Source organism: Muntiacus reevesi, chromosome 5, assembly GCF_963930625.1.
Source record: "Muntiacus reevesi chromosome 5, mMunRee1.1, whole genome shotgun sequence".
In the NCBI taxonomy this organism is placed as follows: domain Eukaryota; kingdom Metazoa; phylum Chordata; class Mammalia; order Artiodactyla; family Cervidae; genus Muntiacus; species Muntiacus reevesi.
In genome coordinates, this window is record NC_089253.1 from 101,178,261 (window position 1) to 101,192,577 (window position 14,317).

The 14,317-nt window shown below is 37.3% G+C and overlaps 1 non-coding gene across 1 annotated transcript; it reads left to right on the forward strand.

Moving 5' to 3' along the window:
* The first annotated feature begins 265 nt into the window (after positions 1 to 265).
* Positions 266 to 415, forward strand: LOC136170185 (U12 minor spliceosomal RNA). The gene has a single exon (XR_010663613.1). It is a non-coding gene; the product is annotated as a U12 minor spliceosomal RNA (small nuclear RNA).
* The last annotated feature ends 13,902 nt before the right edge of the window (positions 416 to 14,317 follow it).

A 14,317-nucleotide genomic window follows, 5' to 3' on the forward strand; every position in this document is an offset into this window, starting at 1 on the left:
TTGGGAATCCACCCTCCAATGCAGGGGATGTGGGTTCAATCCTTGCTCCCTGAAGATTCCACATGCCATGGGGCAACTAAGCCTGTACACCACAACTACTGAAGCCCAAGTGCCTAGAGCTGGAGCTCTGCAACAAGAGAAGCCACTGCAACGAGATGCCTGTGCACCGTAACAAGAGTAGACCCGAATCCCTGCAATCAGAGAAAGCCTGTGCCCGGCACTGAAGACCCAGCACAGCCAAAAATAAATTTAAAATTTGAAAAGAATGCCTTAAACTTATGAGTAAGGAAAATAACGATTCGGGGTGACGCCCGAATTCTCACTGCTAATGTGAGACGAATTTTTGAGCGGGTAAAGTTTGCCCCTAAGGTGACCCGCCTACTTTGGGGGATGCCTGGGAGTCGCGATCTTCCCGTCCCCCTTTTGCTTTAAAAAATAGAACAGTTTGGATGTGTATATTATGGGATTAAAACCGAAAGTAATAAAAAAAAAAAAAAATTGAAAAGAACCCTAGATACCTTAACATGACAAAATGAATAAATATGTCATTTGCCCAGCAATACAGTCATTTACAATAGCCATAATTGTATAATAAAGAATATTTTAAACTTCCTATGGATATAATGCTAGGTTAAATCAGAAGTCGTGCAAAATCACCATTAGTACATTCTCTAAGTCCATTATAAGCTCATGTCATTCAAGCACAGTGCATTAACTTGAATTTCATTGGCTCAGTCATCCTTAAATAGCAAATTGATTGTCAAGGTGCCAAAAGAGCAAGTGGAAGTTTGTTTGGCATATTTTTATTTAGGACCAGTGATCCTTTTGTGTTCAGCTTCTGTTTATAGTACTTTCCTTTAAAAAGATATTTTATAAGACAAAATTGTTTTATTTAACCTTTTATCAATTTTACTTCATTAACATTTTAATCAAAGTATTTGCTACATGCACATATTTTTTTTTTTAAAATCAAATAGCACCAAATAAGTTATAAAAACAAACAAGGGTTTCTTGCCTCGCTCCTTCAAATTACCTCTCTATGACTGCCTCCGAAACAATTACTTTAAAAAAAAATCCATATTAACTGTTTCTTTGTGTATAAACATATCTCCATATTCGTAGATATCTCTGTCTTTTTTCAAGCTGTATTGATTATTCTCTGGGCCTGCTTCTTATATGTTGAACTGTAGTGTTTCCCAGATTGCATGTCTTTATCTGTCTTTATCTATATCTCTCTTTTGTTGTAGTACATCTTTAGTAAAATCCAGAGAAGGATGGGCAGAAAATAACATATCTGGGTCCTTGAATCAATGAAAATATCCTTAGTCTATGTTATGGCCTTGAATGATACTTTTTCCTCACAATTCTGAAAACATTGTTTCATTATCTTCTAGCGTTCTTACTGATGACAGAATTCTGAAGCCATTCTCTCTTGCTCCTGCGAATACTACCTGTTTTTCCTCTCTGGAAGATTTCAGAATCTTCATCTCCGGTGTTATAAAATTTCACAATGACAAACTTGTGTGTGAGTGTTTCTTTAGCCACTGCTTAAGGTATTTGGGCTTTTTCAATTTGCAGACTCCTGTCATTTGGGTCTGGAGAATTTTCTAGTATTATTTCATTGATAATTTGCTCATCTGTATTTTCTCTTTTTGCAGAAATTCTACAACTTGGTTTTCAGCCTTGCTGGACTGATCATCTATATCGCTTTTATTTTCTTTCTCTGTTTTTCGGGGGATTCATTAACCTCTTTCAACACTTCAAGTCACATTGTTATTTTGGCTATTATATTTTAAATTTCTAGATAGCTTTTATATTTTCTGTCTTATTTTTTTTACAGAAGTTTTTTTTTTTTTAATTGATTATCACATAATCTCTTACTTCCTTAAAAGTTTTAGCGTTTTAAAAAGAATTTTCTACTTCTTACATTGTCTCTATCTTCTCTGGGCCCCTTTTTTCTGTTTACTTAGGATGATTAGGTGGAAGCCAGCTGTTTCACTGGAGGGTAACAAAATGTATTTTTTTCCGGAGCTATTCAGTTTCTGCTCTGCACAATCAGTAACTGCTACTTCATCTGATCTCGTTTTTTAAAAAACTGCTGACATTTTTAATCTGCTGTTGTTTCTTCTCCAATTCTCTTAATTTTAAAGAGGTTCCTAGGCAGGCAAAGAGAAGAATTTATATGATCAGCCTGTCACTTTCAGCTAGAATCTATTGGAGAAATGTAAAAGCCCTCAAAAATACAACTTTTGGATTACTCTTGGTGGTGGTTGTTAATGGAGGCAGCAAGATTTATAGAAAATCTCATTTTTAAGCTTTCTCTGTGAACCCATTAGCTCGGCTGGGCAGAGCATGGTAAAATAATGCCAAGGTCATGAGTTTGATTTCCATGAAGACCAACTAAACTTACTTAATTTCACGGGCTCCATCTTCTCCCTCATCTCAGAGGAAATTAAGAATATTGTTTTGGGTAGCTATAAAATAGGCAGGGAATAACACAGCTTTCATTTTACTGCTGTTATTACTATTCTGTGTCCTATGCAGCTGCAGGAACTTAAAAAGAACAAAAATCACTGGCAAATTGAAGGGAAATGTTAAGAAAAAGAGTACAGGGGTATTGCTGAAACCATTTGGTGTCATTTCAGGGGCTTTGTAGGGCTCTGGTACCACAGTCCTTTATGTCTCAGTGCAGAAAATAATTCAGTGAGAGGCAGTGTGATGGATAGGAAGTGATTTATTAGAATAGGATGCTTGTGAGAATTACAAGCAGGCAGGCAAGGAGGGGCCATACCCTGAGAACTTACTTGGCTGTAGTTTTATAATCATCGGAAAAGGGGGAAGGGGGAAAATAACTTCTTTGTATTTCTTGAGTAGAGTGCATGCTTTCATCATCAGTTCCTCCACCAGGTTGACGGGTGAGTTTTCTTGTCCCTACTTGGTCAAGCTAGGTCTGCAAATTATTGTTTTTGGTGTGTGCAGAAAGCATATCCTAGGGATCATTAACTTGCTGAGCTCACTGGGCAATATGTAGGTCTCATGCCATCATTGTTTTATTGTTTGGGGGCATGTCTCATGCTTCTGCCGCATGGGTTTTATTGCTAAGCTAGCCTGCTTGGTTTTGTGGTTAAGTAAACCTGCTCTCTTGAGTAATCATTAACTTACAGGGGTCTCCCATATTTTTCTACTTACAATCCCCTAATGGGATTAACTATTTAATCACCGACTTTGTCTCTTTCCTCTGTCCCTGTCATTACCACAAAGCAATTTATGTTTGCTGGAAGAAAATCAAATATGCCTTAGATTGTCTCCCAGAAGCAGACTCTTACTTAGTGATTGATGGAGAAAGGTTTATTGAGAAATACTTTCAGGGACAGCACCTTTAAGGAATGAAAGCAATGGGAAAACCTGATCTTTGATCCAGTCACAGGAGAGGCCTCCACTGATCCCACAAGAAGTTTTGGAGCTGGGAGTCCCATCACACATGTTCCACCTTGAGACAAGAGGCCAGTCATTTATAACCTCACATTGATCAGTTATCAGATGAGAACTACCTTTGGGAAAGAAGCATAAACTTTTGAAAGAGTGGCTCTCATGAGCTGATGGCAATTTCCAGAGTGTTTTGAAAAAATTTGGGCCACCAGTGAGTTGGAGTAGCAGGCCGTAATATTGACGATGCTTTATAGAGTACTGTCCTTTTGAAAGTCCAAGAGCTGAGATGTTGGTTCTTCTTTTTATTTCTTCTAGATTCTTATAGGGAGAAGAAAATGAGTGGTTAAATGGCAGAAGTACAACTATATTTGGAGTGAAAAGGAACAAAAGATCTGTTCAGTCCATAAACCAGACAATTATCCTCCAAGAAATGGAGTGAATGGAGTAAACTCTCCAAGGGTTTGAGTATTTTTATTCCGTATTATTGTTTGCACTTGTGCATTTTGAGTATATTTGCTTTGGTTAGCAATTGTTCTTAGGTTTTAAAAATGAAGCCAAAGTTGTTATTTTTAGGTTTATGATGTTAAATTTGGGGTAAGTTCAAAGATAATACCTCCAGGAGGAAGAAAACACTCAGACTGTATTTCAACTTTGGTTAACAGAGCACAGAAAAGTAATGGTCAAAAATTCTCACTAGTTTTTCACTCTTTATTTATGGAGAAAGAGTAAACTAGTGACTCATTACTGAAATAGATGTCTTTGAGCATATATATATATATATATATATTTTATTAGTACATTATTTTAATATTTATAGCAATGATATATAATATTGCCTATACTGCATGCTCTAAAATTGTATTTTGTTGTTGTCAGTAAAAATATTTTTAATGCTTTAGAAAAAATGATTGAGGATAACAGGGTATCAGTTAGAGTACTCCCATTTCTATTTCCTTAACTAAGGTTTTCCTTACTAAGGTTTCTATTTCCTTAGATTTTTATTTTGATTCTGATGCATTTTGTCGTTTTTAAAAAACCAGAAATTCAGTATTTTCTAGGCCAACATATATCAAAATCATTCAAAACATAGCTAAATAAAACAATAGCTTGAAACTTTACTTATTTTCCTTCAAACTTAAAGTCTGTGGAAAACCAAAGATCAAGAAAGAAAGCAGAACTTCACAGCCTACAAGTCTATTTCTCGTTGCTGGGAAACTGAAGGACATTAATCAACTAACCCAAAACTGTAAAAGCGGGAGGGAGCACATTTTTGTTAGGCAGTGACTTAATGGGTTCAGCATGACAAGATGCACTGTGAAGACAAGTGGTAGCTGAGTCATGTGTAGGGAACAACTAAGCTTCAACAGACATCTGAATTTAGCATCCTGTGGTAATTGAGAACAAAGTAAGTTGGTTAGTCTGTGTTGCAATAAAGGCTGGGAAGATGGTGTCAGCATCATCTCAGAGAATCTTCAGAAAACTCTGGAGGTTAGGCTCATTAGGTTGAATTTTGTTCCATGTATGCAATGATTCATGCCTTTGTGTCAACAAGAGCTTCATCACCCTTGAAATGTTAAGTCTCTCAGTTGTGTCCGACACTTTGCTACCCCATGGACTGTGGCCCACCAGGCTCCTCCGTCCATGGGATTCTCCAGGCAAGAATACTGGAGTGGGTTACCAAAGTGTTCAGTTCAGTTCAGTCGCTCAGTCGTGTCCGACTCTTTGCAGCCCCATGAATCGCAGCACTCCAGGCCTCCCTGTCCATCACCAAGTTAGAGCCATACAATTCAAAAGATACTTTACATAGACAGTAAAATACTTCCTCCTTCTGTTCTCCAGACTTTTCATTCCCTTGCCAGAGGCAAACATTGTTTCCATTCCATTCCATTGTGTATTTGCCCCTAAGATATTCTAAAATGTAGGTTTAAAAAATCTACACTTTACTTTCTACTTTTGCTGCCATTACCTCCTTGTCATTTAGAATCAATATAATAACTTTGAAAAAGAATTTTGTCTTAGGAGTTTATAGAAAACCTTTCTTGGCTCTTAGTGATGAATTGCTACTTTTTCTAAAAGTGATCCTGTACAATGTGTGTGTGTCCTTGAATTTCTCCTGTGACAGATTTCTATGGTTTCTGGGGTTATATATTGAAATTTCTCTGAGGCCCAGACAGGAAATCAAAATATATAAGATGGCTGGGAGAAGACAGCAGGAAGTGGAGGGCAGGGTACAAAGTGAAGTGCCTAGTCTGAAGGTATTTCAAACACCAAGACTGTTATATATGTAGTTCAACTAAATTATCCACTTTTGTGGTCCCTTATTGTAGAATTTGCTCTTCTTAAAATTATAAACATATTTACCCACCACTTAGTATTGGTAAGACTAAGTCTTCTAACACTTAGTCTGTTTTTCCTAATTTCTTCATAATTACAAAAAGCACTTTAAAACTTTTAGGATCCTGATAGATAATGTGGTTGGGTCCCAAGAGGAACTAAAGAGCCTCTTGATGAGGGTGAAAGAGGAGAGTGAAAAGGCTGTCTTCAAACTCAACATTCAAAAAACTTAGATTGTGGCATCTTGTCCCATCACTTCCTGGCAAATAGATAGGGAAAAAGTGGAAATGGTGTCAGATTTTCTTTTCTTGGGCTCCAAAATCACTGCATCACTGCAGACAGTGACTGCAGCCATGAAAGTAAGACACTTACTCCTTAGAACGAAAGTCATGACAAACCTAGACAGCATATTAAAAAACAGACACATCACTTTGCTGATAAAGGTCCATATAGTCAAAGCTATGGAGAAGGAAATGGCAACCCACTCCAGTACTCTTGCCTGGAAAATCCCATGGATGGAGGAGACTGGTAGTTTACATTCCATGGGGTTGCAAAGAGTCGGACACGACTGAGCAACTTCACTCACATGGTTTTTCCAATAGTCATGTATGGATATAAGAGTTGGACCATAAAGAAGGCCGAGAGCCAAAGAATTGATGTTTTCAAACTGTGGTGCTGGAAGGTCTCTTGAGAGCCTTTTTGACAGCAAGAAAATCAACCCTGAATATTTACTGGAAGGACTGATGTTGAAACTGAAGCTCCAATACTCTGGCCATCTGGTGCAAAGAGCCGACTCATTGGAAAAGACCCTGATGCTGGGAAAGATTGAGGGCGGGTGGAAAAGGGGGAAACAGAGGATGGGATGGTTGGATGGCATCCCTGACTCAATGGACATGAGTTGGAGCAAACTCCAGGAGATAGATAAGGACAGGGAAGCCTGGAGTGCTGCAATCCATGGGGTTGAAAAGAGTTGGACACAACTTAGTGACTGAATAACAACAAGGGATTTAAATATAGTATGGAAATGTTTTGAATTCATTGGGCACAATCACAGCATGTTTAAGGACATAAGCTCTGAAGTCAGAGACCTGAGTTTGAACTTTGGCTTGGACATTGACCAGATTGGGCAAATTCCTTAAGCCTTTGGCCTACTTACCTTCTTTATCTTATCCCCTTACCCTACTCATCACCTTTACCAAAGGGGATAACAATCCCTTTGCTTTGAGGATTATATTAGATAATATAGGTTAAGTGCTTGACACCTACTTGGTGCTTAATAAGTTATCTCAATTTTCAATACTTTGTTTCTTCTTAACCAGTTTTTTCCTACTTTTTTTTTCTTTTGCCATGCCACATGAGACCTTAGCAACCAGGAATTGAGCTCTGTATTGGAAGCATGAAACCTTAACCACTGGACTGCCAGGGAAGTCCCTTTTTCTTCCTTGCTTTAATCCAAAGGTCATTTTTGACAAAAGATAGAAACAAGACAGGTTTGTTTTGTTTATTGGCTGAATTATTGGATTCAGCCGATAATAAATACTTATTGAATATCTTTTATGACAGGTACAATTTTTGCAGACAGAGAATTGATGACAAAGTTCCTCTGCTCATGGAACTTACTTTAGAGTGAGGGAGACAGACAACTAACAAATTAACAATGTATAATACAATTTCAGGTATTGATAGGTGCTAGGATTTAAGTAGACTTCCCAGATGGTGCTAGTGGTAAAGAATCTGCCTGCCTATGCAGGAGATGTAAGAGACTCAGATTTGATCCCTGAGTTGGGAAGATCCCATGGAGGAGGTCATGGCAACCCACTACGTAGTTTTGCCTGGAGAATCCCATGGACAGAGGAACCTGGCGGGCTGTGGTCCATAGGGTTTCAAGAAGTTGGACACGACTAAAGCAACTTAGCACACACACATGATATAGAGTAAAGCAGAGTTAAGAACCTTGAGTGTGAAGGTAGTGGAGGCACAATGGAGTAGAATATTGATAGATCATAGTTAATGGGTGCCTTGTTGACACAAAAGTGGGAACTAATGAATTAACATTGCCATTGCATTTTTCTTCACATCCTCCTTTGCGTTTATTCACAAGTCTTGTTAGTTCATTTGGTTTCAGCCTTGCTGATACTTTATGTTAGAGCCAATCTCTTATATTTGCTTTTGGCTATGGACCTTACTTTCTGTCTTCTGGGTTTTGTTGTTGTTGTTGTTAAGAATTGAGTTTACGATACGTTGCACACTTGAAACTAATATGGTGTTATTTGTCAATTATATCTCAGCTTAAAAAAATACAAAAAGGCAGTATTGGAGGAACAACAGCAATAAGCTATTAAAAAAAAGAAGAATCAAGGGACTTACCTGGTGCTTCGATGGCTAAGACTCCACACTTCCAATGCAGGGGTCTTGGGTTTGATCCCTGTGTTAAAGCCCACATGCTGCAACTAAGAGTTTGTGTGCCACAAATAAAAATCCTGCATGCTGCAGTTAAAGATCCTGCATGCCCCAACTCAGACCCCGCACCACCAAATAAATAAATATTAAAAAGAAAGAATAGAGATTATCAGAGACCTTCCTGTGTAACCACAGTTACTTCCCTGACTCCCTCTTGGTTTTAGTCTTACCAGAGATGTTTGCAAATGCTTCCCCTAGCACTCTGCTGTTGGTAACTATAGTCATGTAGCCATCTTTCCATAGACCATGTCTGGCTTCTCCTTGTACAAACCTTGAGACATGATTCATTTTTTGCCACATTCCCTCCAAAACGAATCTGCTCCACAAAATACTGAGGAGAAAAGCCAGTTTTTACTATTGATTTAATAGGAAGAAAAAAGTGTAGAGTTACAAGGCATATCACACAACAAATAACTTTCAGTTCCCAGTTGGACTTTTCTATCCCCTTCCCAAAATACTGCCAGCCACAGTGTCTCACTGTCTTCTAACCCTTTATATACTCTCCCCATAGAGTAATTTAGGACTTTTCAACTTCTCCCAGTTACAATTTTCAACCTTCCCATAGACTTTTATTTTTTAATGGTTTTATGAATTATAGTTGATTTATAGTGTTATGTTTGTCTCTGATGTATAGGAAAGTGATTCAGTAATATATATATATGTGTGTGTGTGTGTACAGTATATTCTTTTTCAGATTCTTTTCCATTAGGTTATTACAATATATGGAATACAGTTCTCTGTGCTATGCAGCAGGACCTTGTTTTTTATTTTATATATTGTTGCACATATATGTTAATCCCAAACTCCTAGTTTATCCCTCTCTCCACCTTCCCCTTTTGGTAACCATAAATATGTTCTCTATGTCTGTGAGTCTCTTTGTTTTGTTAGAAAGTTTATTTGTGTCATTTTTTTTAGAGTCCACAAAAAGTGATGTCATTCAATTTTCCCATAGACTTTTGAAGCCTAACCTTTTCTAAATTGGTCTAGCAAAGTAGGTCTGCCCCTGGGGAAGGATTCATCTGCTCCCTTCCCCACAGTCTTATTTATCTTGTTACATTTCCAATTCTCTTTTTCCAGACCAAATCTTTCGTATGAACTCTTGTTCTCTTTTTTTTTCCTATGCCTGAACTCTTGTTTTCTATATCTAGTTGCCACCTGCCTTCCCTGCCTAGGTGTCTTGTAGGTACTTTATTTGATCATGTGTTAAATCAAGCTTATGTTCTTTCCTGCCTTTCCAATTCTGTTTCTCTTCTGAGTTTTCTGTCTCAGAAAATGGTACCACCATCTATTCAGGTACTCCAAGTCAGAAACCTGAGAACATTCTTTACTCTTTCTCTTTTCTCATACCTTCTGTGTTATCATTGCTCCCATCAGTTTAGCAATCAATTACCAAGTTCTGTTGAGTCTATTTCCTAAGATTTTTAAAACCTGCTTCTTTCCATTCCCCACTTGTCATAATGAATGGGTTTCTTTTGCTCAAAAATGTACAATGCTCTATTGTTTGGCAAATAAAAACTTCTTTGCCTTTTAAAATGAATACTAACATGGAAATGTTTTATTATGATCAGATTATCAGTTTCCCTTTCAAGAAAGCTGTTTATGTCTGATTAATTTGTAAAGATCCCTTTCACTACCTTCTTTTTTAGTGTTTATCTTCATTAAAGATATACATGTCTCTAAAGATAAAAATAATTTTGTAAGATTTGAAACTAAAATGAGCATCTTACATCTGTAATGAACATCTGTAGAGGCAGCAGTTTTCAACTCTTTAATTTGTTTGGTATTCCAGATCTATAAGCATACTATCTTTCTACTTCTTATTTTTTTTCTTTTTAAAAAAATTTAATTTTTATTTATTTTTGGCTGTGCTGAGTCTTTACTGCTACACAGGGGCTTTCTCTAGTTGCGGCGAGTGGGGCCTACTCTTCCTTGCAGCCCATGGGCTTCTCACTGCTGTGGCTTCTCTTGTTGAAGAGCACAGGCTCTAGGGGTGCAGGCTTCAGGAGTTGTGGTGCATGGACTTAGTTGCTCTGCAGCATGTGGAATCTTCCCAGAGCAGGGATGGAACCCATGTCCCCTGCATTGGCAGGCCAATTCTTGACCACTGGACCACAAGGGAAGTCCCTTTTTTCTTTTTCTAATTGAGGTGTAGTTGGTTTACAATATTATATTAGTTTCAGAAGTATAATATTGTGATTCAAATTTCTTCTAGATTATACTCCATTTAAAGTTATTATAAGATGTTGATGATATTCCCTATGTTATACAGTATGTCTTTGTAGCTTATTTATTTTATGCGTAGTGGTTTGTACCTCTTAATCCCCTCTCCCTATTGTGCCCCTCCACTCTCCTTGCTAGTAACCACTAATTTGTTCTCTATGTCTAGTGAGTCTGTTTCTGTTTTGTTACATTCACTGGTTTGGTTTACTTGTTAGATTCTACAGCTATTAATGCTTCTTAATTTTGAACTTTAGGTCTTACTGTAATTTTGCTGTGATAAAATGTTCTATAGTGACCTTGTGAAAACCGTTAACAGTTAAACCAAGTAATAAGCTACGACAACTATTCTTGTACAACTTTTGTTTCCCCTAGAATTAAGTGTCTTTTTTTGAAGCTGTTGTTATATAGTTAGTTTTCTATATACTTATCAATAATTCAACCCCAGCTCTCTGCCACATATCGAAATCTCTTCTCTGTTCCTTCAGCTATATTAGTCATTCTTTTGATTTAATCTTCATGGTGAAAGGTCTCCAAGTGTTCAGAACTGCTCCAGTGTGGACTAGCTGTCTGGTGCATGTCATTTTAGGATCTCCCCTCACCAATATCATGGGAATTTTCACACCTCTTCCTGTATACCACATATTCTTCTTTCTTGATTTATCCACTCCCCCCCTCCAAATTTTGATGAAGCACGTACCAGTAGCGTGCTAAAAGAATACACAGGAGCTAAATTTTTGAGACCTTGTATGTCTGAACATATCCATAGTTCACTCTAACAGCTAACTGGCAGCTTGGTGAGGTATGTTATTCTAGGTTAGAAATAGCTTTTCTTCAGAATATTGAGTGTGTCTCCATTGTTGTCTAGGTTCCATTGTTGCTGAGAAGCTGTATTCATTTTCTCTTGCTGTTAACAAACCACGAACCTAGCAGTTTAAGCAATACCTATTTATTAGCTCACAATTCTATAGATCAGAAATCTGAGCACAGCATGACCAAATTCTCTGCTTAGGATATCACAAGGCTGAAATCACCTCCAGGCTCATTCAGGAGATTGGCAGAATTCAGCTCCTTGTGGTTATAAGACTTAGACACATTTCTTTGTTGACTAGCGGCCAGGGACCCCTCTCAGCTGTGCTGCGCTTAGTAACTCAGTCATGTCCAACTTTTTGCAACCCCATGGACTGTAGCCCACCAGGCTCCTCTGACCACGGATTCTCCAGACCAGAATACTGGAGTGGGTTGCCATGCCCTCCTCCAGGGGATCTTCCCAACCCAAGGATCAAACCCAAGTCTCCTGCATTGTAGGCAGATTCTTTACCATCTGAGCCACCAGGTAAGTCCAGGGCATTTCTTGCTGTTTGACCTCCTTGTCTTCAAAGTCACCTATGTACAATCTCCTTTCTCAGGAAGAGCACCATCATTTTTAAGTGTCCTTTTCATTCTGATTAGGTCAAGCTTTTCTTAAAGTCGGCTGGACCATATAACACAACCTAATTATGAGAGTGATACCCACTGTATTTATAGTAAAACATTTTCATAGTACACATGTACACAAGTGATGGGGAATCTTGAGGTTAGGATTCTGCCCACCACAGAAGTTCAAAATTATTTGAATTCATAGTATATGTCCTATTTTTACCTTTGGAAGCTTGTAGAATTTTTCATTGTCTTCAGGTTTCTGAAATTTCATGATGTACCTTCATATGGGTTTATTTTTATCTATTGTGTTGCACAGTAGATGCGTTGTGTTTCTCAGTCAGGAAACACATATCTTTCAGTCCAGTTTGACTATGTTTATTGATTATTTCCTCCCTTTCATTTTCTCTGTTCTTGTTTTCTGGGACCTGAATTATTTGGATGTTGGTCCATCTGAATGAGTATTCTTATCCTTTTTAATAATTTTTTAATTTTTTAATCTCTGTTTTTCACTCTTTGCTATACTTGTTTATCTACAACATCATCTTTCTGATACTGAATTTTTATCTGGGTTGTTTAAGTCTTAATTTACAAGGGCTGATTTTGGTTTTTGTTTTGTTTGTTTGTATTATTATTATCAATGTTCTTTTTATTTGGTGTCATGTTCTTGTTTCATTGATGCAGTGCTGTCTATTATTTCTCAGAGTCTAATGAGGATTTTTTTAAGAGTATTCTTTTCTCCACATGGTCTTTTTTTCCTCTGGTTACTTTAGCATTTTTGTTAGAGGCTTTTCTGAGATAACTGTGAACTTTACTTATCTGTTTGAAACTGCTGAAGAGCCAGTTGTAAGCCTGAGTCCACGAGGAAAGCGTGTGTATTGTGAAGTTTACTGTAGAGTGTGCTGCATTGGCCACTAGGTTAAGGAAACCCCAATGCTGGTATCTTTCCATCTTTCCTCTTGGATGACTCAGATAGTCCTGGAAATATATTGGAAAGCCTTTTATTGGAGATTTTTGGCCTGGTTTTCAGCATCTTGGTGCTGAATAGGGGAAAGAACTGAAGGTGTATATTCCTGGTAATATACCTGAAATTCATAATTTTCTGTGTTGTGGTATCAGTATTGATATATGCCCTGGTTTTCTATATTCACACCTGGTAGAGTGCTTAGAATAGCTTCTTTTACCCCTAATCTTTGTTGAATTTCCACCATTCTTCAGAACTCAGTTCAGGTGACCTGCCTTGATGTAATCCTTACCTCTTTCATGATGATTTAAAACATGGTTCATACCACTCATAGCACATTAAATATGCTTACCTTGAATCATATAATACTTGTTTACTTATCTCTTTACTAGAGACAAGCTCTTTGAGGGCAGTGGCTGTGTCTATAACAATGGAGGTTCATATCATAGTTATTTTGCCCTTTATAGGCTTCTAACAAATACCTGTTGAGTGACCAGTGATCGCAAAATTATGTTGATATTCTCCAAGATGTATCTCTACTAATTCTTTACTTTTGGTCTTTCTGGAGAGAGATTTTTTTCTTATCTTATTCATTTGGTTTTAGAGATATCATTCAGAAGAGCACATTGTGTGGTTGGAAACATAACAGGAATAGACATGAAATGGCCTACCATCTTCCTGTATCAGCTAACTTCCATGTGGAACAGTAAGGGTCAAATATATAGATATTAAGATAAAACTTTCTCCATTTCCTGCTGCCAAATTATTTTCAGAAACTTCCATGGCAGCAGGTACTATCAATTCTTAAATAATTTGAAACTAATTACTAGCATTATCTAGTTTATGAATGGTTGACAATGCTTATGATAAGATCTCATCATTCTCATTCATTCTGCATTCATAAGGTTCTCTTCAAATACAGTCAGTCTGATTGTATTAATGCTATTCTCCAACAGAGATGTTCAAAAAAACTCATTTTTAATCCTAGAAAAGGCCTTTTCTCCAATACTATTAGCAATGTAGCCTGGAGTATCAGAAGGGCTTTTCCTTTTCTAGCTTCATTATTAATTTTTGTGGACATGTAACCTTTCTTATCTTGGTCTCAGCTTCATTTTGTAAAAATGACAAATAAAGTGCGCTAAATGTCAAATCTCATTTTGAAAAACATCTTGGAAGAAGCAACTTATAGAAACTCGATTTTTGCCTGCTTTTTCTTTTTTTTGGAAAAGGTATTCTATTGACATATATTGATTTACAATGTTGTATTAATTTCTGCTGTACAGCAAAGTGATTTAGCTATACATATATATATTCTTTTTCATATTTTTTCCATTATGATTTATTACAGGATACTGAATATATCCTGTGCTACACAGTAGGACTTTGTTGTGTATCAGTTCTTTATATAATAGTTTGCATCTGCTAACACCAGACTCCCAACCCATTCCTCCCTAACCCCTTGCCCCCCACACCTTGGCAACCACAAGTCTATTC